This window comes from Dermacentor andersoni, chromosome 2 (genome assembly GCF_023375885.2).
Source record: "Dermacentor andersoni chromosome 2, qqDerAnde1_hic_scaffold, whole genome shotgun sequence".
NCBI classification, from domain to species: domain Eukaryota; kingdom Metazoa; phylum Arthropoda; class Arachnida; order Ixodida; family Ixodidae; genus Dermacentor; species Dermacentor andersoni.
Genome location: NC_092815.1, coordinates 177,361,962 through 177,371,625, shown reverse-complemented (window position 1 = coordinate 177,371,625; position 9,664 = coordinate 177,361,962). Strand labels below are relative to the sequence as shown.

Genomic DNA, 9,664 nt, shown 5'->3' with positions numbered 1-9,664 from the left:
AGAATGAAAGTGGGTGTGGAATCTCTGTAAATTGTTGCTAAGATATTTACGTAAACCTTCCGTACTCTTTGATTACGTAATGCCCCTCTGACTGCTGGTATCGCTACTGAATTCTCGATCACTTGATTGATGACAAGCATGTGATCCACTGTAGATTATCCCTTTCTGAATCCAGCCTGTTCTCTTGGTTGACTGAAGTCCAGTGTTGACCTTATTCTATTGCAAGTTATCTTGGTGAATATTTTATACAATACTGGAATTAAGCTAATGGGCCTATAATATTTCAGTTCTTTAACGTCTCCCTTTGTGTGGATTAGTATAATGTTAGCATTCTTCCAGTTTTCTGGAACCCTTGAAGTCGTGAGACATTTCGTATGAAGAGCCGCAAACTTTTCAAGCATGACATCTCCGCCATCTGTGATTAAATCGACTATTATTCCATCTTCTTCCACTTCTTCCCATTTTATGTCTTGCAAGGTCCTTTTAACTTCATCGCTAGTTATAGAAGGAGTCTCTGTAACCTGTTCATTACTGCTTCAGATGGAGATACGTATCATGGCTGCTCTAGGTACTTACAGGTAAACATAGAATTCTTCCGCTGCTTTTACTCTTTGAAACTGCTGATGATATTACCCTGCTTATCTTTAAGAGCATAAATCTTGGCTTGTCCTATGCCGAGTTTTATTCTCACTGATTTCATGCTGCCTCCATTTTTTATTGCTTCCTCAGTCTTTTCCACGTTGTAATTTTGAATAAACCTTACTTTCTCCTTGTTGATCAGTTTTGACAGTGCTGCAAATTATATCTGATCTCTTGAGTTGGACCCTTTCATTCTTTGTCGCTTCTTTATAAGGTCCTTCGTTACTTGGGAGAGCTTACCTACTAGTTGCTTTGGTGCCTTAGCTCCCACTTCAACTGCTGCTCCTGAAGCTAGCCTAGTTACGGTTTCATTCATTACCTCTATGTCATCATCTCTGTGTTGTAAGACTGCATATTTGTTCACAAGTACCAGCCTGAATTGGTCTGTTTTTACCCTTACTTCCCCTAGGTTGGCCTGTTTCTTCTTCGCCAATTTTACTCTTTCTCTCTTCATATTGAGGTGAATCCTAGACCTAACTAACCTATGATAACTGCACCCCTTTGCCCTACCTAACATTTCTACATCCTGCACAATGCTGGGATTAGCAGAAAGTATGAAATCTATTTCATTTCTTGTTTCACGATTAGGGCTTTTCCAAGTCCACTTTCTGTTGCTAAGCTTTCTGAAAAAGGTGTTCGTTATTCGCATCTTATTCCTTTCTCCGAATTCTACTAGCATCTCTCCTCTAGTGTTCCTGGAATCGATACCGTAGTAGCCAAATGCTTTTTCATTAGTCTGCTTTTTCCCTACTTTTGCAGTTAAATCGCACATGACTACACTATACTGAGTTTTCCCTCTTCTCATCGCTAATTCAACATCTACATAAAACCATTCACCATCATCGTGACCGGAGGTTGGAGCGTAGGCTTGTACTACCTTTATTTTATACCTCTTATTAAATTTTATTACGACTACTGCTACCCTCTCATTAGTGCTGTAGAATTGATCAATGTTGCCTGCTATGTCCTTATGGATTAGAAACCCTACCACGTATTGCTTCTTATCTGCGAGTCCTCTATAGCAGAGGACGTGGCCGTTAGTCAGCCCTGCATAAGCCTCACCAGTTCTTTTAACCTCACTAAGGCCAATGATATTCCAAACAATGCCTGATAGTTCATCAAAGAGTCCTGCTAAGTTAGCTTCACTCGAGGGGGTTCGAATATTGAACGTTGCCAGGGTCAGTTTCCATTTGCGGCCTGTTCGGGTCCAGAGATATTTAGCACCCTCTGCTGCGTTACAGGTCTGGCCCACGCCTTGATCAAGTTCTCCGCACCTGCTAGGGAATGAGGGCCATTGGTTGATTGATGGAGTTCATCAGGGAAGTAGTGGCCGAATACTGCACCAGTGAGGCCAATTCCCGTTCTGGTGAGGGAGTGTCTTGTTGAAGCTTATTGGGTCTTCCTAATTCGGTTGTATCTGGATAACTATAGCCCCACTGGCTCTAGGCACTTTCGCCGATATCACGCACCATTCCAAGCCTGGAGATGTAGTGTACTTGAGGTGAACTTAAGCCTACCACCTTCAGCAAAAAAAAAAAAAAATCGAGGATTTGAATTTCTGACTATTACAACGGAGCAACCGCGACAGCCCAGTCAATAACCCTTTAGGTGGCGAGGCTACCTTATGGAGGAGAAGTCCAGCGCAGAGGTCCCTACTTGTCTAAAAACTCAACTTGGATTATTTGAGATAAACGGGTTTTGTTGATTGCCATATGTAGGAGAATATTTTTTTATTTGGCTCGGAAGCGAGTGCTAAGCTCCTGTCTTTGGAGGCGCTGAGGGACACGGGAGAAGAGAGGTTAGAGAGATGCTAAAGGAAATTATATATGGTTCTGACATTGTGGTTTTGAACCGCACGCGACCAGGTGGCCGTGAAGGCGTTCAGAGAACCTAGACAATTTCGACAAGCAATAAATAGTTGTACACCAGTATAAAACATATAACAGTGATGGTGAAGGATATTGCAGGCAAACTGCGAGGTAAAGGCGTCTGAATGTATTGACTATTTCTCACAAAAGAAGAACGAACGAAAAAAGGAACTTAGTCATCGGCTATATGTTCAATCACTGATTTATCATTCATATTCAAACCATTTTCTGGTTGTAGACTAAGATGTAGACTAACACGTGACTGCTTGGCGGAAACATTGTGTTTAGAGCGTGAGAAAGTCGCCACTACACTACCATACCTCAAGCCTAAAAACGTGCAATCTTCCCGCCGAGAGATGCAGAAGTGTGACGCGGTTGTGATGTTCCGACATTTTAATGACCTTAATACGGCGTAGATAAACCTAACAATTCCCAAAAATCATAGCTGCGTTATTAATACAAAGGCAACCGGGAAGCGTTAGGAAGATTCGGAATGATGACAAAAAAACTTTTTGAAAGGCTACGCGACTTTGGAAAGTAATTTCTCAAATGCCAGAGAAGTTGTCATACACACCCGCCACAGTGGATCGCTCCCCCATGACGCACCGCGCACTCCCTGACTTTCTCTAATTTCTCTCTCTCTCTCCCTCTCTCTCTCTCTCTCTCGGCTCAATTTCGTTCCCGCGATGCATTTCTCATGTGATGCCGCATCCACCACTTCCGTCGCTATTTCCATTTTGTACAGCAATATTCAAGAATAATAATTATTTAAAGCACAATGAGGCTTGCGAGTCCTTTCTTGAGGGTGTAGAGGTCGTGGACCTTCATCTAATGCAAAAAAGGAAAATGAAAAGAATGCAGATTAAAACATATACCAGCACCACTTAAAGGAGTACTTGCTGACATGACATTCTAGAAGGCTAGATGCCTCTAGATTCTAGAGTTTTGTGGCTAGGGCTACGTGCATTTTTGTTCTGCGTGCGCAAAAACCATGAGCCAATCCCGGAGGTAGTGCAATAGCGGGTGGACCCGCGGTGGAGGTGAAGCAGGCTTCAAGCACTCCTCCAAGTTGTAAAAGTAAGTTTAATATATTAGGTCCAAATAGAACCCGTATCAGATATTAAGCTGATAAGAACAGATACTACGCTATACGTCGACCCGCGTCGGCCATGTCTACGTTCGCACCACCCTCTTTATGTCGGCATTCCAAGGGATTGCGCATCTATTTTCCTTTCCTTCCGCTCTCCCGTCGTGGCGATTCTTTTAAAACGTCACGCGTGTCCAGTTTCCTCCGGCTCCTCGGGGCGGCGGTCCCGTCGTCCACTCGAATAGATGTATACAAAATTCACCGTAAATGAGTTCGTACTTTTGTTCAAAGTTCTGTGTCACCTCTGTGTAGTGTGCTAAACAGCTTGGCTGGTCATGCACTTTCACAGAGAGGAATGATTCATGAATTTTTCCTTCAAATAGTGATGCAGTCCTTCTAAACCTTGGATAATATAGTGTGAGAACGGCATATAGAATGTTTGTTTCTACAAACGAGTGTTGATGTCAGTGCCCAGGATTGTTTGTTTATTTGTGGTGTGGTATCCAGCAGGCGGATGCATCACGAGATCACGATACACTGGCCGGCTCCGCTCCTGTGATCGCTTGCTGCAAGGAGGTTTTAACGCGATAGCGATAAGGGCCCCGTGTCGCAGAAAATCGCGTGCCGGCGTCCCGCGTCCACCGTCGACCGTCGTCTCGGTAAAAATTATTTCGAGCCATGAAATCCCAACCACGCAGACCCTCCATCTGGCGCAAAAAATTTACTGAACTAATGGAATTTCTCGAAGTAAAATACCTAAGAAAAATCGTAACGTACGACTTACGCACAACCTACAGACATGATAACGTCGGATTGAAATTTGAATATACGACAAAACATAATTCCGTTACGCGGAAGCTCGAACAGAAACCCCTTTCCCAGCGTATCTACCATTCATACACCGGCCACGGCGTCCGAGATTTGCGCGCGAAAATCAACACCTCCTTGCGACAGCTCCAGATGGCGCTCGCCTCCGCCGCATCGCGGCCCACGCAAGAGGCCGCGTTTATACCACAAAGCTCGCCTTCGTGCATAGCGTTCGCCGCCAGCGTTTCCGAGTAAACATTATGGTTACATAAGCCGCAGTTGCTGGGATGCGTGAGAAGCAGTCAGAGATCTTTAAATGCTACCGCGTTCAACTCTTAAAGCCGAAGCTTAAGTGTCCGCACCCGACTGCAGTCGGAAAAAACGCACTCAGCACTTTTTAACGCGAAAGCGTTAAGGAGCCCATGACGCAGAACATCCGTCCACTGCGTCCAGCGTCGGACGTCGCTTCGTCAAAATTTTCGAACCACAAATACCCAGGCCGTTCATTCGACGCAAGGAATTCACTGAACGAATTGAATTTCTCTATCTAAAATACGTGAAAAAATCGTAAACCACAACTTACACACAACCTACAGATATGATAGCTCTCGGATTGTAATTTGAATACACGAGAAAACATAATTCTGTTACGCAAAACTCAAACAAACCCATTTTTCAGCGTTTGTACATCGCACAGACCGGATACGGCGTCCGCCATTTAAGCACGCCGGCGCGTAAATATCCGAGTCCACAGAGCAGCGCGCCCGCTTTCTTGAAAGACTTCAAGATGGCGCTAGCCTCCGCGGCATCGCACCCCTGCCCGGCGCCGCGTTTCGACCAGAGAGCCCGTCTTTCTGCATAGGTTTCGCCGCGAGCTTTCCCGGTAAACGTTACGGTTATATACGCTGCAGTTGCCAGGAAACGTGAGAAGCGGTCAGGGATCCTCGAATGCAAGGAAGTGGCCGCTATTAGCTAAAATAAAACAACCTCATGATTTTAGCTCCTCAAATAATTAGATTTGTCAAATCGCTGTAGTGCGCGTAACCGTGCAAGGACAGTATAAATAATCTCGTCTTAATCAACCTGAGGATCCTATACTAACGAACTGTAACAGACTGGACAACTGCGCTTGTTGCTTTACTTGCGCCTTGAAAATGTAAAAGCGCACAAAGACGAGAACGAAAAAGAAGACAAGACGAGGCACTTATACCACCAACTGAAAAATTTTATTGGAAGGAAACAAATATATGCGCGCAAAAACGGTGTAGGAGTGCTGCGCAAGCATGTCAAGGATCACGGTTCAATTGATTGAAATGCACCGTTAAAAGTTAAAGTCTAACTATCAAGGAACTTGAATTCCTCATCATGTAACAAGACCGAAGGATGGCCGACACAGTTATCTCCTCTTTTCTTTATGTGGTAGGCCTCTGCCATTTCACGGGTTAGCTGGTTATTGTTCTCGAAGGTAATCTGAGTATCTTCCAAAACAGGATAACAACCACAAATCCCTATAGTGGGCGGCTAGATGTGTCGCTCCTGATGAATTGTATGCCGCCAGGTGTTCTCTCAGTCGCACGTTGACGCAGCGCCCAGACTGGCCTACGTAAACCATACCGCACTTGAACGGGATCACATATACTATGCCCATCGCACAATCTACAAATTTCTTAGTGCGCTTAATATTGCATTGCGATGGCTTCTTGCGAATACGCGAAGTCGGAAGAAACGCACTCAGCACGTTTGAAAACGCTAGAGGGTTAAGGAGCCCATATCGCAGAAAATCCGGCCGCGGCGTCCGGCGTCCTGCGCCGGCGTTCAGCGTCATACGTCGCTTCGGCAAAAACATTTTCTAGCGAATGAATGAAAAACTATTTTCACAAAGGGGGTATACCGGCGAGAGTGGGCTCTCAGTCCAGGGCCCCTGTGGCCTTTGCCATCTTGCTAGCTCTGTCGATCAGCTTGAGCTGTTCTACAGGCTTCGAGCAGGACAGCGCAGCCTGCCACTGCTCCGGTGTTGGCGTTTTGTGTACTGGCGCTACCTTTGGTTTTTGGCAGGCCCGTGTAACGTGGTAAAGCGTTGCGTGTTCCCCGCATAGCGGGCATTTATTGTCATATCTTGACGAATAGATTTTGCTGAGTAGACTCAGATTGGGTTATGTATTCGTCTGCAGTTGTCTCCAGGCAAGCGACTGCTCTCTACTAAGGTCTTTGTGGGGAAGGGGGCAGATCCCCCTTAGGGCTCTTTGGTTTTCTAAAATTGCTCCATAGCGTCTCGTGACTGTGTCCGGTTCCCCGTCGTGGTGCGCCCCCCGGTTGGCGTATACTCGGGCATTGGCGTCTGCACGCTGGTTCCCTGTCACAGTCTCATGGCTTGGTGTCCACGTAATGAAGCATCTCGAAAAGGTGATTTTTCTCGTCTTGAGTATGCGGATAGCCGCAGTGGATATGCGTCCACTGCTGTACCTTCTGCACGCTTCTTGCGAGTCCGTAAGTATTGCTGTAGTGGCCTCTTCACCCTGGTGGGTGATGGCGAGTGCGATTGCCGCTTCCTCAGCCTTGAGGATGTTGTTGCCTTTGATCGAAGCGCAATTGATTTCTCTAAGCTGGTGATCAACAACGCTGACTACCGCCCCAGAGTGTTCTTTGTATGTGGTCGCATCGACGTATAACACGTCTTTTCTCCCGGCAAAATATCTGTTGTGTGCTTCTGATCTTGCCTTTCTCCTGGCCTCGTGTATTTTAGGGTGCATGTTTCTCGGTATCGGGCTGATCCCAATGATCTCTCGAATCTCTTTAGGTAAGCTTTCCGTGCTGTTAATTTCTCTGCAAGCATCCCTCAGACCCAGTATCTTAAGCGTGTTCCTACCCGTTGGAGTCAGCATGAGTCTCATTTTCTGCGCGAGAAGATGAGCTTCGATGTGTTCTTGCACTGTGTTGCTTATGCCCAATTTAAGGAATTTCTCCGTCAAGGTGCTGACCGGCAGTCCGAGAGCGCATTTGTAAGCTTTCCTAAGGATTGCCTCTAATTGTTCTTTTTCCTGCTCGAGCGGTGTTTGGGAGGAGACACTGTATACAATCCTACTGACCATGAAGGCCTGTATTAGCCTACAGTGTCCTCTTCCTTCATACCTCGTCGTCTGTTTGAGATTCTTGCGATCATCCTCGTGATCTGCGCTGTAGTGTTTGCGAGCTGTCTGACTGTGTGATCCACACGACAGTTGCTTTGTATCCACATGCCAAGGATCTTAACTTGGGATACCTCCGGAATCTTCTTCCCCCCTATGAAGATGTCTATGGAGTTTCGCAGATTGTATCCTCTTCTGTAGACTCTGAGCACCTCGGATTTCTCCGGGGAGCATGCAAGTCCGCAGTGTTCAGTGTATGCGTGGACTGTATCTGCTGCACTCTGCAGAAGGTCTTGCGTTTCTCCTAAGGATCCCTTGGTCACCCAGATCGTGACGTCATCGGCGTATATGGCATGCCTGAGTCCTTCAATTTTTTCGAGCTTCCGTGCTAACCCGATCATAACAATGTTAAAAAGCGTAAGGGATATCAGAGCCTTGCGGTGTTCCCTTTTTGGGCATGTTGAAGGTGTCAGTCCTGATGCCTCCTATACCAATGGTGGCGGTTCTGTCCCTGAGGAAAGCTTTGACGTAGTTGTGTATTCTCTGCCCGCAACCAATGTTGCTGAGACCCTCCAGTACAGCCCTATGACTTACATTGTCAAAGGCCGCCTTAAGATCGAGTGCAAGCAAGATATTTTCTCCGTATTGCGGGATGGTAGTAAGTACCTCCTCCTTAATCTGCAGGAGGATTTCTTGCGTTGAGAGGCATTTTCTGAATCCAAACATAGTGTGTGACATGAGTTCGTTATCCTCCAGGTGAGTCTCCAACCTCTGAAGCACAATTCTCTCGTATACTTTTCCCAATCAGGACGTTAACGAAATGGGTCGCATGTTTTCCAGGCAGGGAGTCTTTCCGGACTTCGGAATCATTACTATTTCCGTATGTCTCCAGTCGTCCGGAATAGTCCCCCGTTCCCAGTGTTTATTTGGGAATTCTGTAAATCATTTGATGGAGTTTTCGTCCATGTTCCTTATCATGGCGTTGGTGATGCCATCCTTGCCTGGCGTGGTGTTCTTTATAGCAGACATCACAGCGTGTCTCACTTCTTCTGTGGTATAGGGTTCATCTAGAGTGGGATTTGCTTCGCCCGTTAATACCAAGCTGCAGTCGACGTCCGTTGCATCCCCAATGTAGCGCTCCTTGATGTTCTCTAGCATTTCCCGGTCTGTGCCTTGGAATCGGTGCGCGATCCGTTGGGTCGTGTTACGATTTTCGGACTTCTTCATGGTTGGGTCTATAAGAGCCCTTAGCAAGGCCTATGTCTTTTTCCAGCCTAGGGTCCCAGTTGCGCCCTGAGAGTTCTGTCGCATACTCTTCGGCTTGTCTGCTGACCTTAACGATCTTTAGTCTGAGCTTTCTGTTGTGCTTCTGCCGCCTCCATCTTAGTAGCCCCCGTCGGGCGTCCCATAGGTGTATATCATGTATATCAGGGGATCCTTACACTAAATCAAATATCGTGCGTCTTGAAAAAATACAAAGAAAGGCAGTTAGGTTTATATTTAATAAATTCGCAAGACTGGACTCTCCCTCTAGAATTATGACAGAAAACTCCATACCTACTCTTGAAACACGCCGAAAGCTGCTAAGGCTTGAATTCCTTTCCCATCTTCTTAACAACAGACTTAAAATTAAACCATCTACTTATATAACGCCTGCAATAACACGACACACAAGACAGCATCATCCGGATTCACTAACACCCTATTATGCTCGAACTGACACGTTTAAATTTTCTTTTTTTCCCAGAACAATATCAGACTGGAACGACAGTTTACAGACACAGTGTGACTAAAAATTGTATAAATTTGTATTTGCTTGTTCCTAATTTGTTCTCTTTTGTTTGTATGCGTTCTATTGCCCCTCTGCTTGGACCGAAAGGTCTGCGGTATGTACTAAATAATAATAATAATAATAATAATAATAAAAGGTGCTTATCCACCTCGGGTGTGTTGGTGGTGAGGGCGAACTCTCGGATTAGCCTTTTGCACTCTGCCTTGATTCCTGCGACCCAGCTCTTAATGTCTGTAATCTCAGTGTCTTCGGACTCCGCCCTAGTTTTTCTATAGGGTACCCAGTCGGTGAGCCTAGCCTGGCCAAGTCTTTTCCTGATCGGGAGGGTTTCTATCTTGATGCGCAA

General features: G+C 45.9%; 1 non-coding gene across 1 annotated transcript; it reads right to left on the bottom strand.

The window, feature by feature from the left end:
- Nucleotides 1-3,493: 3,493 nt before the first annotated feature.
- LOC126541041 (U2 spliceosomal RNA) lies at nt 3,494-3,678 on the bottom strand. Its single transcript, XR_007601619.1, has one exon. It is a non-coding gene; the product is annotated as a U2 spliceosomal RNA (small nuclear RNA).
- Between the last annotated feature and the right edge of the window lie 5,986 nt (nt 3,679-9,664).